The following is a 10,202-nucleotide window of genomic DNA, read 5'->3' on the forward strand; positions in this document are numbered from 1 at the left end:
TTCTTGCCAGCAGAATTCCATGGACAGAGAAGCCTAGTGGGCTTCAGTCCATGGGGTCCCAAAGAGTTGAATGTGACTGAGTGACTAACATACATATCCCTTTTACAGGATTACTGAACTAAATACTGTTAATTGCTTTCTTAAGATTATTTTCTCTAATACAAGTCTCTTTTCTGAAAGAAACTTGTTAGTTCAGATATTGCCTTGTCTCTGTGCAGCTATATATTTAGGAGGGGTAGACTTCACAAGTAGCCCCAAAGGGAAATCTTGATTACTCTATTCCTGTGACTTTAAACCATTGGCACTGTCTAGAGACATTTTTCATTGACAAACTAGAAAGGGTGCCTTTTCATATTGTTCACGGGGTTCTCAAGGCAAGAATATTGAAGAGGCAAGAGCACAAGCTGGAATTGAGATTTTGGGAGAAATATCAATAACCTTAGATATGCAGATGACACCATCCTTATGGCAGAAAGTGAAGAGGAACTAAAGAGCCTCTTGATGAAAGTGAAAGAGGAGATGAAACAGTTGACTTAAAACTCAACATTCAAGAAACTAAGATCATGGCATCCGGTCCCATCACTTCATGGCAAATAGATGGGAAAACAACGGAAACAGTGACAGACTTTATTTTCTTGGGCTCCAAAACCACTGCAGATGGTGACTGCAGCCATGAAATTAAGACGCTTGCTCCTTGGAAGAAAAACTATGAGTAACCTAGACAGTATATTAAAAAGCAGAGACATTACTTTGCAGACAAAAGTCCATTTAGTCAGAGCTATGGTTTTTCCAGGAGTCATGTATGGATGAGAGAGTTGGACCATAAAGAAAACTGAGCACCGAAGAATTGATACTTTTGGACTGTGTCTTGGAGAAGAATCTTGAGAGTTCCTTGGACTGAAAGGAGATCCAACCAGTCCATCCTAAAGGAAATCAGTCCTGAATATTCACTGGAAGGACTGATGCTGAAACTCCAATCCTTTGGCCACCTGATGTGAAGAACTGACTCATTGGAAAAGACCCTGATGCTGGGAAAGACTGAAGGCAGGAAGAGAAGGGGACAACAGAGGATGAGATGGTTGGATGGCATCACTGACTCAACGGACATGAGTTTGAGCAAGCTCCAGGAGTTGGTGATGGACAGGGAAGCCTGGCGTGCTGCAGTCCATGGGGTCTCAAAGAGTCGGACATGACTGAGCGACTAAACTGAGAGGGGGTGCTGCTGGCATCTAGTGAGTAACTGCCAAAGATGATTTGAAATACCCTGTAATGCACACGATGGCTCTCACAGCAAAGACTTATCCAGCCCCAAATGGCAAAAGTGCTGACGTTGAGAACTCCAAGGTTGTTTTAACCCAGTCATGGTGGTCCCGTTCTCAACCAGCCTTGGTTTTAGCATAAACTTATGATGTGATTCTGGCCAGAGAACTAGGAGGGGGAGTCTAAGAAAAGTTTTTTTTCTTATTAATGATAACGAATGAATGTAAAGAAGATGTCTCCTTTTTTCACTGTACATCGTCACATTTGGATGTAATGCATGGAACTACGGCAGCCAACTTGGTATCATGAGGGTAGTTAAGGAGGACAAAGTGGCTATATCTTAAAAGAGCCTGATAGAGATGGAAAGTGTGTGTGTGTGTGTATGTGTGTGTGTGTGTGTGTGTGTGTGTGTGTGTGTGTGTTTAAACATCATCATTACCGTTTTAACCAGTTTGGAGTCATTAAAATTTAGGGCTCATTCTAAATATATTTATCTTATTGTTGAAAATAGCCAAGTCAGTTTCCTGTTACTTTTAGTCAATAGCATCCTATTTGACAAAACTAGTTAGCATTTATCTGTTTTATAGTGAAACTTTTGACCATTTTTGACAATCAGTTATATTGGTTTCGTTTCTTATGACATTTCTCTTTTGTCATATCTTTCCATCAGAATTCTTTGTTTCATGGTATTTTAGAGCAATGGTGTGTGGGTGATATTTACTGATCTGTGTAAATCTAGAATGTCTGTTACTCTCATGCTAATGAGAGCTTGCTTGGATGTTGAGTTATTGGTGGTTCAGTAAATTCTAGATGTAGCTGTTTAACGTTCTGCTTGTTTAGTGTACAGTATTTTTCTGTTTAGTGTAGAGGAAAGATTTGAGGCCAGTCTGACTTTATTTTTCTGTCCAGATACTTATGGGAGTCTTTTGCTTGTTCTTAAAATGGAAAAAAAAAAAGTATTATAAATTTATACTCCCTAATTTTGCTGAGGACTTGATAAATTTGTTTAAACACCTAAGTCTGCATTGAGTTCCTAGAAGTGTTTTCTCTTGCTCTGTAGCTGGGTATTGGTTTTCATTCTGTTTACGTTTTTCTTTCTGGAAAACTTGTTTTGCACATATTAAATTTCAGATACTGTTATCCATGTGTTCTTGATGATTTTCATCTCTTTAGCCTCTTCCTTGGAGGCCTGAATTTCTCAAGATTGTTTTCTAACTTGTTGATTTGATTCCTGTCGTATTCAATTTAGTATTTATTGCTTCTATTACAGTTAAAACGTTAGCGGTCACACTTTTCAATTATAAACCTCCTTTCTGTTTTCAAAGTGTTCTGTGTATGACTGCAAATCTTGTTGCAGTGTATGCAAGCCAAGATGCCTTTCCAGAGGTGTGTCCAGCCAGATACTAAACCCTGGGAATGATGTCACTTTCCGAAGTTAGTGTCTTACCTGATTTTACTGTGAGTGCCTTTGGGGCCCCCTACTCTATGAAGACTCCATGTTTTATTGCACTTCCTAGAAACTCCAGCAAAGTTGAAATTTACTCCCACCCACCATCCCGTGACTTAGCCTTATTTTTAGGCCCCACTGCAGAGCTGCTGGAGGGGTCCCTTCCCTTCTGCCCCTGAAAGCTTTGCTTTATATGTTTTAGATTATGGGCATACCAGTCCTTTCTCACTCTGATCCTACCTGTATTTTTGAATTTTCAGTTTGAGTAAGTATGGCTTTCTATAGTTTGTAACAGAGGTCCTCAGCCTCTGAGATTTAATGCCTGATGGTCTGAGGTGGAGCTGGTGTAATAATGATAGAAATAAAGTGCACAATAAATGTGGGCTCCCCAGGTGGTGCTAGTGGTATAGAACCTGCCTGCCAATGCAGGTAGAGTAACAGATGCAGGTTCCATCCTTGAGTTGTGAAGATCCCCTGGAGGAGGGCACAGCATCCCACTCCAGTATTCTAGCCTGGAGAATCCCATGGACACAGGAGCCTGGTGGGTCATGGTCCATCGGGTCACAAAGAGTCGGACGTGACTGAAACGACTTAGCACGCATACGCAATAAATGTAATGCACTTGAAGCATCTTAAAATCATACCCCCTTACCCTGGTCCATGGAAAAATTGTCTTCCACGAAACTGGCCCCTGGTGTCAAAAAGACTGGGGACTGCTGGTATACAAGGAGGTATAGTTTTTTCCCTACTCCATTCAAAGGAGAGTTCAGAAGAATGTGGACTTACTAGGTTGCCATCTTGGGCCAAAAGCTACTGTTTACTGCCCTTAAATTGAGCCCAAGATAGATTCAGTGACTTGCCCAAGCTCATGGTGACAGAGCTTGGTTTCAAACTTAGATCTTTTGAACACAGATTATGTGTTTTTCCCACTTAGGGAGGCATCATACACGGAGGTGAAGAGTGAGAGTCCCAGCGAAGGAGAGGCTGGTTCTAATAGCTTGGAAGAGGGATCCCATGAGGAGGCAGAATGGGGAACTGGTTCTCCAGTGTTAACGGAGGGAAAGCAAGAACTTGAAAGGGGAATCTTCTCTTTTTGATTTTTAATCATGTACTTTATAATGTGCCCTCTAACACTGTCATCATTTCCTTAACAGTTGTCATGGTTTGGTATATTACTTAGAGGAGTCACTTCAGGATCAGTGATCATGGCCCATTTGTCCTCTCCAGAACAGCCTCTAGTTGTCCTTATGCTCTAGAGACCTGATGTCTGAGTTCACGTGCTTGATTAGTAGCCAAATGAATTATTAATGGAAATAGAAATGATGATAATGTTCATCTTACAGAGTTGTGAAAATTAGAGAAAACATGAAAAGGAACAGAAAAATAGATAGTATCTTTCCAAACATGTGACTATCAGACTTTCTTGTAGTTACTGGAAATAAGACAGTATAGAGAGTTGCTTTCTTTTTCTTATTTTTAAAAATTTATTTCAATTTGGAATATAATTGCTTTACAATGTTGTTAGTTTTTTTTTTTTTTTTCCTATACGACAGTGTGAATCTATAAGCTATCTGTATACACAGATGCCCTTCCTCTTGAGCCTCCCTCCCACCCCCACAATCTCACCCGCCTAGGTCATCACAGAGCACCGAGCTGAGCTCCCTCTGCCGTACAGCAGACTCCCACTAGCTATCTGTTTCATCCATGGCCGTGTATATATGTCAGTGAGAGCTGCTTTCTTTTTGGAGGGGGGGGAAGAAAAAATAAATAGTTTAAAATGATGATTGACTTCCCCATTAGTATTAGTTCCATTATTACTATAACTATTACTCACACGAGCCCACTAAGCCCAGTAACTAAGTGAGACAATGCTTTATCAACAGGATGAACTGACGTCAGTTCAGTTCAGTCGCTCAGTCTTGTCCGACTCTTTGCGACCCCATGAATCACAGCACGCCAGGCCTCCCTGTCCATCACCATCTCCCGGAGTTCACTCAGACTCACGTCCATCAAGTCCATGATGACATCCAGCCATCTCATCCTGGGTTGTCCCCTTCTCCTCCTGCCCCCAATCTCTCCCAGCATCAGAGTCTTTTCCAATGAGTCAACTCTTCCCATGAGGTGTCCAAAGTACTGGAACTTCAGCTTTAGCATCATTCCTTCCAAAGAAATCCCAGGGCTGATCTCCTTCAGAATGGACTGGTTGGATCTCCTTGCAGTCCAAGGGACTCTCAAGAGTCTTCTCCAACACCACAGTTCAAAAGCATCAATTCTTCGGCGCTCAGCCTTCTTCACAGTCCAATTCTCACATCCACACATGACCACTGGAAAAACCATGGCCTTGATTAGATGGACCTTTGTTGGCAAAGTAATGTCTCTGCTTTTGAATTTGCTATCTAGGTTGGTCATAACTTTTCTTCCAAGGAGTAAGCGTCTTTTAATTTCATGGCTGCAATCACCACCTGCAGTGATTTTGGAGCCCCAAAAAATAAAGTCTGACACTGTTTCCACTGTTTCCCCATCTATTTCCCATAAAGTGATGGGACCAGATGCCATATCTTCATTTTCTGAATGTTGAGCTTTAAGCCAACTTTTTCACTCTCCTCTTTCACTTTCATCAAGAGGCTTGTTAGCTCCTCTTCACTTTCTGCCATAAGGGTGGTGTCATCTGCATATCTGAGGTGATTGATATTTCTCCCGGCAATCTTGATTCCAGCTTGTGTTTTTCCAGTCCAGCGTTTCTCATGATGTACTCTGCATATAAGTTAAATAAGCAGGGTGACAATATACAGCCTTGACGTACTCCTTTTCCTATTTGGAACCAGTCTGTTGATCCATGTCCAGTTCTAACTGTTGCTTCCTGACCTGCATACAGATTTCTCAAGAGGCAGGTTAGGTGGTCTGGTATTCCCATCTCTCTTAGAATTTTCCACAGTTTATTGTGATCCACACAGTCAAAGGCTTTGGCATAGTCAATAAAGCAGAAAGAGATCTTTTTCTGGAACTCTCTTGCTTTTCCCATGATCCAGCGGATGTTGGCAATTTGATCTCTGGTTCCTCTGCCTTTTCTAAAACCAGCTTGAACATCAGGGAGTTCATGGTTCACATATTGCTGAAGTCTGGCTTGGAGAATTTTGAGCATTACTCTACTAGCATGTGAGATGAGTACAATTGTGCGGTAGTTTGAGCATTCTTTGGCATTGCCTTTCTTTGGGATTAGAATGAAAACTGACCTTTTCCAGTCCTGTGGCCACTGCTGAGTTTTCCAAACTTGCTGGCATATTGAGTGCAGCACTTTCACAGCATCATCTTTCAGGATTTGAAATAGCTCAACTGGAATTCCATTACCTCCACTAGCTTTGTTGGTAGTGATGCTTTCTAAGGCCCACTTGACTTCACATTCCAAGATGTCTGGCTCTAGATTAGTGATCACATCATTGTGATTATCTGGGTCATGAAGATCTTTTTTGTACAGTTCTTCCGTGTATTCTTGCCACCTCTTCTTAATATCTTCTGCTTCTGTTAGGTCCAGACCATTTCTGTCCTTTATCGAGCCCACCTTTGCATGAAGTGTTCCCTTGGTATTTCTAATTTTCTTGAAGAGATCTCTGGTCTTTCCCATTCTGTTGTTTTCCTCGATTTCTTTGCATTGATCGCTGAAGAAGGCTTTCTTATCTCTTCTTGCTATTCTTTGGAACTCTGCAGTCAGATGCTTGTATCTTTCCTTCTCTCCTTTGCTTTTCGCCTCTCTTCTTTTCACAGCTATTTGTAAGGCCTCCCCAGACAGCCATTTTGCTTTTTTGCATTTCTTTTCCATGAGGATGGTCTTGATCCCTGTCTCCTGTACAATGTCACGAACCTCATTCCATAGTTCATCAGGCATTCTATCAATCAGATCTAGACCCTTAAATCTATTACTCACTTCCACTGTATAATCATGATGTCATGTTTTAGGTATTTTCCAAAAATGTACGCTTTTGTAAAAGGGAGGCTTCCCTCAAGAAATGGCCCATTTTGAGAATGTGTGATTCTTACAGTTTCACATACAATTGTACTTTCATTTTAAACAAGTTTAACTCTTAGTCATGTTTTTCATGGCCCCACAGATTATTCTAGCAAAATCCATCTGTGGAGAAGGTGAGGTTGTAATCTGAAAAGCCCTGTGAATTGGGAAGCTTGGGCTGAGCTGAAGGTACTCTCTGATTCTGACGTTAGGTGTCACTACAATCAAAGAAAAACAGAGCATTCAAATAAGCAGTGAAGTGGACCTTGAACCTGCAGGGAGAAAAAATACACATTTAAATTGTGGTAGGAAGTAGCTGGACAAGAACCTACAGGTCCACATTGCCTTGGTGAAAAAGAACATCTCGATACATGTATGGCAACATTATCCATTTTCCTAAATGTTGATTCAGTTCAGTTCAGTTCAGTTGCTCAGTCCTGTCTGACTAGAAACAACTAATAACTACTTGTCATATCTTGCTATTTCTTCCCCTAGAAATGCTAAAACTGATAGGGGCCTCCAAGGGTTTTTAAAGTGAAATGATCCCAAAAGGTTACAAATGAGATTTTTATAGACTAGTTCATGGAGAGTTTAGCTCTGATGAACTTAAGCTTAACCTTAAATGTTTTTAGAGGGATGGTATAGGGAAGAAGGAGGGAGGGGGGTTCAGGATGGGGAACACATGTATACCTGTGGTGGATTCATGTTGATGTATGGCAAAACCAATACAATATTGTAAAGTAATTAACCTCCAATTAAAATAAATAAATTTATATTTAAGAAAAAATTTTAAATTATGAGAACAATAAAAAACAATTATAGAATTTACCAGATGTTTCCCAAGTCTATTTGTTTCATAAAAATGTGAAGAATCAACAGATTCAGTGAGTTTAAATTAGAAATTTGTTTCATACTTGGAAAGAAGTGGTTATTTTGTTTCTTCCGCATTACTGACATTTGGGTGTTAAGTGTAGTTGCCAGGTGTGTTCATACGTGTTTATTTAAACAAAATATATGCAAACAGTTGGAGAGCATGGTGCCCACCTTGTTTGCTTTTATTCTTAGAGTACATACTGAGCTGTCCATCCTCCCAAAAGATGCGTTAAAGGTATTTGTCCATGTATATGAGTTGGCACACACTGTTGGAATAGATTCAGAGTATTTAGCAATTGATATACCATAGGCACTGACAAATCTAATGTGTGTGCATATATATATACATATATACGCAGAAATATACAAATATAATGTATATATATATATACACACACACACATACACTCAAAGCTGATACTCAACTAGCAGGTACTCATACAATCACTTCAGTTGTTAAAGTGTTGAAACACCTCTTCCCTTAGCTGATAAACAGGCGCTGTTTCCATTGCTCACTATCAAGTCCCCTCCCACACACATATGCATTAATAACTTGGCTTATCAAGGGCCCACAAGATCTCTGGGTTAGACTCAAAATACAGGTATCAAAGTCAAGTCTGATTCCTCTTTTGGTAATGCTCCCTACTGCCTTGCATAGGAATGGCTTTAGCATTGGTAAGGTTGCAATCGGGGAAAAACTGAAAGATACAGGAAGAAGCTTGGTCTATACATTTCTACATCATCCTTTCCCAAGTTGTGATCAAGCCCTTGATTCATCTTCTGTCATGATTCTGAAGGGCATCATGATTAAAATCTGACATAACCATATTATCTTGATGTTCACAGGGAGTGTGCTGATATTGGGGGCAGGTGTGGGGTTCCGTCAGTATAGTATTGGTAACATGTTTATTTGTTCTAAAATGTCAACACTGATCTCTTTGTTCTGCTTGGTAACTAATATACCAGCTTGTATCATATACAAACTGTTGTATTTACATTGGATGAACAGGAAAGACTTCTGAATTTGTACAGGCTGGGTGGGCAGGCAGAAGTCGTGGTGAAGGTGTTTCTGCCTCATTGGCAGTGGTGAGATTATGAGTCCACAGTAATTGTCCAGTTGTTGGACAATTGGACAATCAATTTGAAAATTGATACTTTTGCTTTCTTTTGATTGTCCTCATTGGAAAAGAAATGAATGTATGACATAGACCAGTGATTTTAGTATTTTGTGGAATCTGATTACTAAAGCTGTTCTGGCACTTGTATCATCTTGATGATTCACAAGCAAAGTTACGCTAAAATAGCCAGTTTCCATTAATCTTTATATTAGCACGACTTAAAACATAATTTCCCATAAAAGGGAGAAGTGACTTATCTCCATATGTCTCACATTGCCTCTGCCAGCCTGTTTCAACATTTATGTTCACTGCCAAAATATGGATGTGTCATACAATTTAAAAAGTGTGAACCTCAGCGGTGACACCATGACTCTTCGAGTTAACGATTATCATGGTGTCTGGGGACCTTGTCTCACCCATGTGCACACCTTTGGATGGCACAATAAGTGTATTTTTTTCCTCTTTATGTGAAATTACTTTAAACCCCATCATTTAGCATTCTTTACCCACTTTCACTTACGTGTTTTTCTCTGAATCTCATTGATACATGTATGCCATTTGTTCCAGTGTCTCGACAATTCCATTTCATAAGGTTGATCCCATTGTACATTTATAAATTTCACAGTGTAAGTTGTTGGTACTCTTGTCATGATGTGAAAGTGCCTTGATGCTAATGGTAGCTCAGAGCGTGCTACTAGTAAACTGTTTTAGAGCTCAGAATATGAAAAGTCTCACCGACCAAACTCAGATTCTCAGATTACACGGTTTATTGAATCAACAGAGAGAGAAGCAAGGGGAAAGAGTTGGCATAAATTAACATGATTGGGATGGGAGTCAAATGGAGAAGAAGGACCACAGTATCTAAGTCTGTGCTATACAACAGCCATACCTCCTGCTTCTTTCTGCGACATCACTCTCTATCTACTAATGGCAGGTTTATGATAACTGAAGTTGGAGATGGGCGAGGGGACTCAAGAGAAGAAAGGTGCCCAGAGTCAACGAAGTGTATGCAGGACAAGGATGAAACGTCTGATCAGTAGCTCTTGCCAAATAGCAATGGCTTTTGTCTGTATGAGGCAGAAAACTTGAGGGACCAGTATAAGTGTTAGCAATGGGTGACTGATTTATTGTTGCTATTAAACTGGAGGTGGTATGATTTGAACCTTGGAAATTCATGTATATATTTGCACATTTATTGAGATTAAATTTGCAAATGATTAAATGTGTCCATTTTAAGTTACACTTCAGTGATGTTTGAGGACATTATTATCGTATATAATCACCCTCAGAATTAAGATACAGAATATTTCTATCTGCCTGGAAAATTCCCTTATGCCCTTTTACAGTTGATCTCACACCACCAGTCCCAGGCAACTACTACTCAGCTTTCTGTCACTATAGATTAGGTTCTTTTGCTAACCACCATGGTTTTGAGATTCATCCATGTTTTTGAGCACATCAGCAAATCTCTCCTCACTATTGCTGAATATTATTCCATCAT

The sequence above is a fragment of the Capricornis sumatraensis genome, chromosome 5 (genome assembly GCF_032405125.1).
Source record: "Capricornis sumatraensis isolate serow.1 chromosome 5, serow.2, whole genome shotgun sequence".
Lineage (NCBI taxonomy): Eukaryota > Metazoa > Chordata > Mammalia > Artiodactyla > Bovidae > Capricornis > Capricornis sumatraensis.